We start from the raw sequence: 12,549 nt of genomic DNA on the forward strand, positions 1-12,549 counted from the left end.
AAATAAAGGTGTTCTCAACTAGCCTACCTGGTCAAATAAAGGTGTTCTCAACTAGCCTACCTGGTTAAATAAAGGTGTTCTCAACTAGCCTACCTGGTTAAATAAAGGTGTTCTCATCTAGCCTACCTGGTTAAATAAAGGTGTTCTCAACTAGCCTACCTGGTTAAATAAAGGTGTTCTCAACTGGCCTACCTGGTTAAATAAAGGTGTTCTCATCTAGCCTACCTGGTTAAATAAAGGTGTTCTCAACTAGCCTACCTGGTTAAATAAAGGTGTTCTCAACTGGCCTACCTGGTTAAATAAAGGTGTTCTCAACTAGCCTACCTGGTTAAATAAAGGTGTTCTCAACTGGCCTACCTGGTTAAATAAAGGTGTTCTCATCTAGCCTACCTGGTTAAATAAAGGTGTTCTCAACTAGCCTACCTGGTTAAATAAAGGTGTTCTCAACTAGCCTACCTGGTTAAATAAAGGTGTTCTCAACTAGCCTACCTGGTTAAATAAAGGTGTTCTCAACTGGCCTACCTGGTTAAATAAAGGTGTTCTCATCTAGCCTACCTGGTTAAATAAAGGTGTTCTCAACTAGCCTACCTGGTTAAATAAAGGTGTTCTCAACTAGCCTACCTGGTTAAATAAAGGTGTTCTCAACTAGCCTACCTGGTTAAATAAAGGTGTTCTCAACTGGCCTACCTGGTTAAATAAAGGTGTTCTCAACTAGCCTACCTGGTTAAATAAAAGGTGTTCTCAACTAGCCTACCTGGTTAAATAAAGGTGTTCTCAACTAGCCTACCTGGTTAAATAAAGGTGTTCTCAACTGGCCTACCTGGTTAAATAAAGGTGTTCTCAACTAGCCTACCTGGTTAAATAAAGGTGTTCTCAACTAGCCTACCTGGTTAAATAAAGGTGTTCTCAACTAGCCTACCTGGTTAAATAAAGGTGTTCTCAACTAGCCTACCTGGTTAAATAAAGGTGTTCTCAACTAGCCTACCTGGTTAAATAAAGGTGTTCTCAACTAGCCTACCTGGTTAAATAAAGGTGTTCTCAACTAGCCTACCTGGTTAAATAAAGGTGTTCTCAACTAGCCTACCTGGTTAAATAAAGGTGTTCTCAACTAGCCTACCTGGTTAAATAAAGGTGTTCTCAACTAGCCTACCTGGTTAAATAAAGGTGTTCTCAACTAGCCTACCTGGTTAAATAAAGGTGTTCTCAACTAGCCTACCTGGTTAAATAAAGGTGTTCTCAACTAGCCTACCTGGTTAAATAAAGGTGTTCTCAACTAGCCTACCTGGTTAAATAAAGGTGTTCTCAACTAGCCTACCTGGTTAAATAAAGGTGTTCTCAACTAGCCTACCTGGTTAAATAAAGGTGTTCTCAACTAGCCTACCTGGTTAAATAAAGGTGTTCTCAACTAGCCTACCTGGTTAAATAAAGGTGTTCTCAACTAGCCTACCTGGTTAAATAAAGGTGTTCTCAACTAGCCTACCTGGTTAAATAAAGGTGTTCTCAACTAGCCTACCTGGTTAAATAAAGGTGTTCTCAACTAGCCTACCTGGTTAAATAAAGGTGTTCTCAACTAGCCTACCTGGTTAAATAAAGGTGTTCTCAACTAGCCTACCTGGTTAAATAAAGGTGTTCTCAACTAGCCTACCTGGTTAAATAAAGGTGTTCTCAACTAGCCTACCTGGTTAAATAAAGGTGTTCTCAACTAGCCTACCTGGTTAAATAAAGGTGTTCTCAACTAGCCTACCTGGTTAAATAAAGGTGTTCTCAACTAGCCTACCTGGTTAAATAAAGGTGTTCTCAACTAGCCTACCTGGTTAAATAAAGGTGTTCTCATCTAGCCTACCTGGTTAAATAAAGGTGTTCTCAGCTAGCCTACCTGGTTAAATAAAGGTGTTCTCAGCAAGCCTACCTGGTTAAATAAAGTTGAAATAAAAAAATAAAATAAAAAAGATGTGAAGTCCACAAGCGTCTCCCGGCATTATTACCTAAAGCGGACCGTGCCATTGTGCCATTGGCTGCACCGAGTGGCATTAAGAGAAATCCCAAGAAGCCTTGGAATGTGAGATGTAATCTACACCTCCATTAGGATGACAGAAATGCTCATTGTGTCCTTTCATGATTTTTCAATTTGAGCGTAATTATTTCTATATAGACTACTTTTTTTTTGCTCTTAACTTCTAACACAAGTGCGGAGTGATTTCAACAGAAACTCTATTTGAATTAAATATTTTTTAATTTGTAGTATTGAATTAAAACGTAATATTGTCAAATTTGGAATGCACAAATTAAACAATTGAATTCAGAAAATTAACATGATTTGAAATTGAATTACTGTTTCATTCAGTTTTTAAAGTTAATTTCAATGTAACTGAAATTTCAAATTCAATATAAATATGGTAGATATTGCATTCATTGTCATATTTGCAATTTCTCAGATTCAGATTCAGATTCAGTTTTCAAATTCAGTTCTCTAAATTCAGATTCAACATCCTGGTACTTTTCCAGCCAGGAATTGTAGAAGAGAACAGATGCTCTCTACAATAAACAGGGTTCTGGTAGTTTCTGAAGACAATGTGGCACGTTGAATTTATTTTCTTCCAATGAATTTGACCCTAGCGTTTTAACCATTTGGGCTACAAGCTGTTATGGCCTCATTCCTGAAATCTATGACTCTGGAACATGGTCGTGCCTTCTGTTCCTATCTATGGATACTTTAGAAGGAAATGTGAATAGCCCTGTCATAGCCCTTCTAAGGATATCTTTTCCACTACCTAATTCATCTTGCTCTTGTGACTGACTGGATGCTAACCGGGTCTCCTGAATGTCACAAGACTGTGTTAGCACACTTAGCTAAAGCCCATAGGGATGAGGAGGTCAGAAACTTGGCCGTGTGGTGCCAGGACAACAACCTCTCCCTCAAAGTGGTCAAGACAAAAACCTATTCCCCCTCAGGGGACTGAAAAGATTTGGCATGGGTCCTCAGATCCTCAAAAGGTTCTACAGCTGCACCATCGAGAGCATCCTGACCGGTTGCATCACTGCCTGGTATGGCAACTGTTCGGCCTCCGACAGCAAGGCACTTCAGAGGGTAGTGCGTACAGCCCAGTACATCACTGGGGCCAAGCTTCCTGCCATCCAGGACCTCTATACCAGGTGGTGTCTGAGGAAGGCCCTAAAAATTGTCAGACCCCAGCCACCCCAGTCATAGACTGTTCTCTCTGCTACCACACGGCAAGCGGTACCGGAGCTCCAAGTCTAGGTCCAAGAGGCTTCTAAACAGATTCTACCCCCAATGCATAAGACTCCTGAACATCTAGTCAATGTTAATTAACCCCCCGTCCCCGTCCCCTCTTATACACTGCTGCTACTCTCTGTTATTATCTATGCATAGTCACTTTAATAACTCTACCTACATGTACATATTACCTCAATTACCTCGACTAACCAGTGCCCCCGCACATTGACTCTGTACCGGTACCCCCCTGTATATAGTCTCGCTAGTGTTATTTTACTGCTGCTCTTAAAATACTTGTTACTTTTATTTCTTAGTCGTATATATATATATATATATATAAAAACTGCATTATTGTTTAGCTGCTTGTAAGTAAGCATTTCACTGTAAGGTCTACACCTGTTGTATTCGACTCATGTGACCCATACAATTTGATTTGATCTGTGGCTTTGTGACAATGACCCCAAGAGCAGCTGCTCATCGATTTGGCTCCAAAGCACTTCTACCTCCGACAAGCCAAAACATCCGCTATGCGGGTGTCTGCTCTCGCTGACTGACGCTTTGATCTGATTGGATCTCGACCTGAGTGTCCTACAGTATGGTCTGTCGAGGAGGTGCCGTACTTCCAGTATGTTCCTTTGTTGGATATAGCATTTATCGTAGAACAATAAAAAAACTTTAACGTTTAATAGCTTGTTCTACGGGCATAACCAAGAGTCAATTAATATGTTGCTCAAACTTGTATATTCTGTTTCATCATGTAATTCTCAACCCTCTCCCCATCATAGACACCACCTTATAAATCTATTCTCTCTCTCCGATGAAAGAGAGATTGGAGAGATAGAGTAAAGGCGGAATGAAGCGATGGCTCGCTGTGTTTTACGTGAGATGAGTCAACATCTCTCTATGAAAATAACATGGCGTAGGGCTACTTCACCCACTTCCTCACTCTTAGGTACAGGTCGAAGATTATATCTGCCTCTTCCGTGACTTTATATTCATGTTTTTTTGTGTGTTTATTTTTTACATAACATAACATATTCCGTGTAACAGATGCTTTTAACCAAACCCTTTGACCCTGGAATTACTAATGCCATGATCTATCAAGTGAGCCAGACAGGGACCATTACATGTTACATTTCTTCCTTTTTCTTCTACTGTCTTAAATGGTTTCAGTCTGAGGTAACTTCTACAGGGATCCTCCCCAGGTCAGTGAGACCTAGTACAGACACTGTTTAACGGTTCAGTGTGAGGTAACTTCTACAGGGATCCTCCCCAGGTCAGTGAGACCTAGTACAGACACTGTTTAACGGTTCAGTCTGAGGTAACTTCTACAGGGATCCTCCCCAGGTCAGTGAGACCTAGTACAGACACTGTTTAACGGTTCAGTCTGAGGTAACTTCTACAGGGATCCTCCCGAGGTCAGTGAGACCTAGTACAAACACTGGTTAACGGTTCAGTGTGAGGTAACTTCTACAGGGATCTTCCCCAGGTCAGTGAGACCTAGTACAGACACTGGTTAACGGTTCAGTGTGAGGTAACTTCTACAGGGATCCACCCCAGGTCAGTGAGACCTAGTACAAACGCTGGTTAACGGTTCAGTGTGAGGTAACTTCTACAGGGATCCTCCCCAGGTCAGTGAGACCTAGTACAGACGCTGGTTAACGGTTCAGTGTGAGGTAACTTCTACAGGGATCCTCCCCAGGTCAGTGAGACCTAGTACAGACACTGGTTAACGGTTCAGTGTGAGGTAACTTCTACAGGGATCCTCCCCAGGTCAGTGAGACCTAGTACAAACACTGGTTAACGGTTCAGTGTGAGGTAACTTCTACAGGGATCCTCCCCAGGTCAGTGAGACCTAGTACAGACACTGGTTAACGGTTCAGTGTGAGGTAACTTCTACAGGGATCCTCCCCAGGTCAGTGAGACCTAGTACAAACACTGGTTAACGGTTCAGTGTGAGGTAACTTCTACAGGGATCCTCCCCAGGTCAGTGAGACCTAGTACAGACACTGGTTAACGGTTCAGAGTGAGGTAACTTCTACAGGGATCCTCCTCAGGTCAGTGAGACCTAGTACAGACGCTGGTTAACGGTTCAGTGTGAGGTAACTTCTACAGGGATCCTCCCCAGGTCAGTGAGACCTAGTACAGACGCTGTTTAACGGTTCAGTCTGAGGTAACTTCTACAGGGATCCTCCCCAGGTCAGTGAGACCTAGAACAGACGCTGGTTAACGGTTCAGTGTGAGGTAACTTCTACAGGGATCCTCCCCAGGTCAGTGAGACCTAGTACAGACGCTGGTTAACGGTTCAGTGTGAGATAACTTCTACAGGGATCCTCCCCAGGTCAGTGAGACCTAGTACAAACACTGGTTAACGGTTCAGTGTGAGGTAACTTCTACAGGGATCCTCCCCAGGTCAGTGAGACCTAGTACAGACACTGGTTAACGGTTCAGTGTGAGGTAACTTCTACAGGGATCCTCCCCAGGTCAGTGAGACCTAGTACAGACACTGGTTAACGGTTCAGTGTGAGGTAACTTCTACAGGGATCCTCCCCAGGTCAGTGAGACCTAGTACAGACACTGGTTAACGGTTCAGTGTGAGGTAACTTCTACAGGGATCCTCCCCAGTTCAGTGAGACCTAGTACAGACACTGGTTAACGGTTCAGTGTGAGGTAACTTCTACAGGGATCCTCCCCAGGTCAGTGAGACCTAGTACAGACACTGGTTAACGGTTCAGTGTGAGGTAACTTCTACAGGGATCCTCCCCAGGTCAGTGAGACCTAGTACAGACACTGGTTAACGGTTCAGTGTGAGGTAACTTCTACAGGGATCCTCCCGAGGTCAGTGAGACCTAGTACAGACACTGGTTAACGGTTCAGAGTGAGGTAACTTCTACAGGGATCCTCCCCAGGTCAGTGAGACCTAGTACAGACACTGGTTAACGGTTCAGTGTGAGGTAACTTCTACAGGGATCCTCCCCAGTTCAGTGAGACCTAGTACAAACACTGGTTAACGGTTCAGTGTGAGGTAACTTCTACAGGGATCCTCCCCAGTTCAGTGAGACCTAGTACAAACACTGTTTTAATGTACAGTTCCTTCAGAAAGTATTCATACCACATGACATATTCCATATTTGGTTGTGTTTCAGCCTGATTTCAAAAGAGGTTCAATATATGTTGTTTTTTTAAATCACTCATTTACACACAACACCCCATAATGACAAAGTGAAAACATGTTATATACAGAAATATTTAATTTACATAATTATTCACACCTCTAAGCCAGTAAATGTTAGAATCATCTTTGGAAGCGATTACATTTTTAAGTCTTTCTTGGTCTTTAAGAATTCAGCACAAATGGATTGTACAGTTTTTGTACAATATTCTTTTAAAAAATTCTTCAAGCTGTCAAGTTGGTTGTTGATCATTGCTAGACAGCCATTTTCAAGTCTTGACATAGATGCTCATGCCGATTTAAGTCTAAACGAACTACTGTAGGCCACTCAGGAACATTCTCTGGCTTCTTGGTGAGCAACTCCAGTGTAGGTTTGGTTTCGGTTGTTGTCCTGCTGAAAGGTACATTTGGCCTTGTGTTTTAGGTTATTGTCCTGCTGAAGGGTACATTTGTCTTACAGTGTAGGAAAGCAGACTGAACTAAGTTTTCCTCTAGGATTTTGCATGTGCTTAGCTCTATTCTGTTTCTTTTTATTAGAAAACCCTCTCTAGTCCTTGCCAACGGCAAGCATACCCATAACATGATGCAGCCACCACCATGCTTGAAAATATGAAACGTGGTACTCAGTGATGTGTTGTCTTACATTTGCCTCAAACATTCAGGACATACATTTCTTTGCCATATTTTTGCAGTTTTACTTTAGTGCCTCTTTGCAAACAGGATGCATGTTTTGGAATATTTTTATTCTGTACAGGCTTCCTTCTTTTCGCTCTCAATTGGGTTAGTAATGTGCAGTAACTAGAATGTTGTTTATCCATCCTCCTTTTTCTCCTTTCACAGCTATTAAACGCTGTAACTTTTTTAGTTACCATTGGCCTCATGGTGAAATCCCTGAGCAGTTTCCTTCCTCTCCGGCAACTGAGTTAGGAAGGACCCCTTTATCTTTGTAGTGACTGGGTGTATTGATACATCATCCAAAGTGTAATTCATAACTTCACCATGCTCAAAGGGATATTCAATGTCTGCTTTTTTTTTTTTTTACCCATCTTCCAATAGGTGCCCTTCTTTGCGCGGCCTTGAAAAACCTCCCTGGTCTTTGTGGATGAGTCTGTGTTTGGAATTCACTGCTCGACTGAGGGACCTTACAGATAATTGTATGTGTGGGTTACAGAGATGAGATAGTCATTCAAAACTCATGTTAAACAATATTATTGCACACAGAGTGAGTCCATGCAACTTATTATGGGACTTGTTAAAGCACATTTTTACTCCTGAATTGATTTAGACTTGCCATAACAAAGAGGTTGGTATTTAATGATTTAAGACATTTCAGCTTTACATTTTTTTTGTAAATATTTCTAAAAACATAACTACACTTTGAAATGATGGGGTATTGTGTGTAGACCAATTACACAAAATATCACATTTTAAACACAACAAAATGTGGAAAAAGTCCAGGGGGGGTGAATGTTTTGTGAAGCTACTGTCATACTGCAGTATATAATATATCAGTTTAATACTAAAGACGTCATACTGCAGTATATAATATATCAGTTTAATAGTTCAGATGTCATACTGCAGTATATAATATATCAGTTTAATCGTTCAGATGTCATACTGCAGTATATAATATATCAGTTTAATACTAAAGACGTCATACTGCAGTATATAATATATCAGTTTAATAGTTCAGATGTCATACTGCAGTATATAATATATCAGTTTAATAGTACAGATGTCATACTGCAGTATATAATATATCAGTTTAATAGTTCAGATGTCATACTGCAGTATATAATATATCAGTTGAATACTAAAGACGTCATACTGCAGTATATAATATATCAGTTTAATCGTTCAGATGTCATACTGCAGTATATAATATATCAGTTTAATACTAAAGACGTCATACTGCAGTATATAATATATCAGTTTAATCGTTCAGATGTCATACTGCAGTATATAATATATCAGTTTAATAGTACAGATGTCATACTGCAGTATATAATATATCAGTTTAATAGTTCAGATGTCATACTGCAGTATATAATATATCAGTTGAATACTAAAGACGTCATACTGCAGTATATAATATATCAGTTTAATAGTTCAGATGTCATCCAGCATTATATAATATATCAGTTTAATAGTTCAGATGTCATACTGCAGTATATAATATATCAGTTTAATAGTACAGATGTCATACTGCAGTATATAATATATCAGTTTAATAGTTAAGATGTCATACTGCAGTATATAATATATCAGTTTAATAGTTCAGATGTCATCCAGCATTATATAATATATCAGATTAATAGTACAGATGTCATACTGCAGTATATATCAGTTTAATAGTACAGATGTCATACTGCAGTATATAATATTAGTTTAATACTAAAGATGTCATACTGCAGTATATAATATATCAGTTTAATAGTACAGATGTCATACTGCAGTATATAATATTAGTTTAATACTAAAGATGTCATACTGCAGTATATAATATATCAGTTTAATAGTACAGATGTCATACTGCAGTATATAATATATCAGTTTAATCGTTCAGATGTCATACTGCAGTATATAATATATCAGTTTAATAGTACAGATGTCATACTGCAGTATATAATATATCAGTTTAATAGTACAGATGTCATACTGCAGTCTATAATATATCAGTTTAATAGTTCAGATGTCATCCAGCATTATATAATATATCAGTTTAATAGTTCAGATGTCATCCAGCATTATATAATATATCAGTTTAATAGTACAGATGTCATACTGCAGTATATAATATATTATTAGTACAGATGTCATACTGCAGTCTATAATATATTATTAGTACAGATGTCATACTGCAGTATATATCAGTTTAATAGAATGCTGTGACATCTCTCCTCTCCTCTCCTCTCCACATTAAGGAAGAAGCATTAAGCCTCAATACATGTTGTCCTGGTATTATCACATCAAGTACAATGTTGAAACAGTGTCCAGAACTAGAACCCCCCCCCACACACACACACCAGCTGTGACTAAACTAAACTCTAGTGATCCTCCACAGCATAGCACAGCAAGGCCAACAGCCAACACACAAAACAATGGCTGTCAGAGTTACTATGGTTACATTAATCCCATGCCTTGACTCTCAGACCCTTAGAGAGAGAGAGGGAGGGACACAGACATACACACACTATCTCTCTCCCTTCATTTCACTATCTCCTTATCTCCCTCTGCCTCTCTCTCTCTGTCTCTCTCTCTCTCTCTCTGTCTCTCTCTCTCTCTCTCTGTCTCTCTCTCTCTCTCTCTGTCTCTCTCTCTCTCTCTCTGTCTCTCTCTCTCTCTCTCTCTCTCTCTCCCTGTCTCTCTCTCTCTCTCTCTCTCTTTCTTGCATACACACAAAACCTCAAGTAGAGCCATGAGGGTCTAGCAGAGAAAAACACTATTTTCCTCTCCTGTTAGTTAATATCATCCCTTCTCTACCTTGATTCCCTCTCTTTCCTCTGTTTTCTTTCGTTCCTCTCCCTGTGTTGGATGGTGAGATCATCTGTCTGTGGGTGGGGGTAATCAGGACTTTAGGAAACTAAATATTTGTGGAGGTAGAAGTTACTGAATGTCCCACTGAGACAGAACATAGGTGGAGGTAGAAGTTACTGAATGTCCCACTGAGACAGAACATACGTGGAGGTAGAAGTTACTGAATGTCCCACTGAGACAGAACATAGGTGGAGGTAGAAGTTACTGAATGTCCCACTGAGACAGAACATAGGTGGAGGTAGAAGTTACTGAATGTCCCACTGAGACAGAACATAGGTGGAGGTAGAAGTTACTGAATGTCCCACTGAGACAGAACATAGGTGGAGGTAGAAGTTACTGAATGTCCCACTGAGTCAGAACATACGTGGAGATAGAAGTTACTGAATGTCCCACTGAGACAGAACATACGTGGAGGTAGAAGTTACTGAATGTCCCACTGAGACAGAACATAGGTGGAGGTAGAAGTTACTAAATGTCCCACTGAGACAGAACATACGTGGAGCTAGAAGTTACTAAATGTCCCACTGAGACAGAACATAGGTGGAGGTAGAAGTTACTGAGTAGCTATCCTCTCTGTTGGTTCAGTCACAGTGTGGGTTCAGTCTGTCTGTCAGTAGCATTGTGATAAAGAGTCAACAGTGTAACAAGAGATACAGCAAGACATGTTTATATCCACGTCTTCGGTTGGAGATCCTACATCGTGAAGGTTCATTGAAGGGTTGTATGATGTTGATGGAGTTTGTAATGTGTGTGTGTGTGTGTGTGTGTGTGTGTGTGTGTTGATGTAATGACTTGGAAAAAGAGAGGCTCTGGAGAAGCCAATCAGAATGATGGAGTGTCTGAGAATGTCCCCAGAATGGGAGAGGGTGTAACATATTGAGAAAGGGAGAGGAAGAGGGTGTAACGGAGAGGGAGAGGGAGAGAGACAGAGAGACAGAGAGAGAGAGAAGACAGGCTATGTGCACACTGCCCACAAAATGAGGTGGAAACTGAGCTGCACTTCCTAACCTCCTGCCAAATGTATGACCATATTAGAGAGACATATTTCCCTCAGATTACACAGATCCACAAAGAATTTGAAAACAAACCCGATTTTGATAAACTCCCACATCTACTGGGCGAAATACCACAGTGTGCCATCACAGCAGCAAGATTTGTGACCTGTTGCCACAAGAAAAGGACAACCAGTTAAGAACAAACAACATTGTAAATACAACCCATATTTATGCTTATTTATTTTCCCTTTTGTACATAATATCACATTTGAAATTGAATAGAGAGAGATGGTATAACACATTTTAGTCACTAGTTCCATTTGAAATCCAGCATTCCTCTGTTGTTACTCACCTCTCTCTCTCTCTCTCTCTCTCTCTCTCTCTCTCATCTCTCTCTCATCCTCTCTCTCCCTCCCTTCTCTCTCTGTCCCATCTCTCTCTCTCTCTCTCTCTCCTCCTATCTCTCTCTCTCTCTCTCTCTCCCATCTCTCTCTCTCTCCCTTCTTTTCTCTCTTTAGGTGAAATATTTCATCCTTCCCATTGAGCTGAACCACGTAATCCAACCACACCTTCGCTCTAGGGGTTGCGTTCCAAATGACCCCGTATTCCCTTGGAGTTGTACTACCATTTACACCTATACTCCTATACTCCAGTCTCTGCTGTTTACAGCCCTGAGAGCATCTGCTGTTGAGAGTGAGTCATGGTGTGTGTGTGTGTGTGTGTGTGTGTGTGTGTGTGTGTGTGTGTGTGTGTGTGTGTGTGTGTGTGTGTGTGTGTGTGTGTGTGTGTGTGTGTGTGTGTGTGTGTGTGTGTGTGTGTGTGTGTTATATTCAGGGGAACACCATCCATACCAGGCTAAATGTGCAATACTTAGTAACAGTTTTAGAGCCTCTAATGATGTACTGTACGTGTTGAGAGAGTTTTTAAAAATGTTGTAAATGTTGTAATGGGGTCATTTTCAGGGTGAATTTGGGATCCAAATAGAGATAGTGGCACTTATAATGTTATTAGTCGTTTCCTGTGTCCATCGTCCACACCCTTTTTGTTTTAATAAAGTTCAGTTGAGAGAGATCAGAGGTCACATCATACGTACATCCTGATTGTGATGTCATTGTCCTGTGTAATGACCCCCGTGGAGAGGATGGAACCGACATTTTAGTTCCTGGAGAGAGGGAGGAGAGAGAACAAGAGAAAGAGAGAAATAGGGTGAGGGAGGAGAAAAGAGAGAGAGAGAGGGAAAGAGGGAGGGAGAAGAAGGAGAAAAGAGAGAAAGAGGGAAAGAAGGAGGGAGAATAAGGAGAAAAGAGAGAGAGGAGGAGAGAGAGAACAAGAGAAAGAGAGAAATAGGGTGAGGGAGGAGAAAAGAGAGAGAGAGAGGGAAAGAGGGAGGGAGAAGGAGGAGAAAAGAGAGAAAGAAGGAGGGAGAAGGAGGAGAAAAGAGAGAGGGGAGGAGAGAGAGAGGGAGGGAGGAGGAGAGAGAGGGAAGAGAGAGAGGGAGGGAGGGAGGAGAGAGAGAGGGAAGAGAGGGAAGAGAGGGAGAGGGAGGGAGGAGGAGAGAGGGAAAAGAGGGAGGGAGGGAGGAGAGAGAAAGGGAAGAGAGGGAGGAGGAG

This window comes from Oncorhynchus clarkii, unplaced genomic scaffold, assembly GCF_045791955.1.
Source record: "Oncorhynchus clarkii lewisi isolate Uvic-CL-2024 unplaced genomic scaffold, UVic_Ocla_1.0 unplaced_contig_12117_pilon_pilon, whole genome shotgun sequence".
NCBI lineage: Eukaryota > Metazoa > Chordata > Actinopteri > Salmoniformes > Salmonidae > Oncorhynchus > Oncorhynchus clarkii.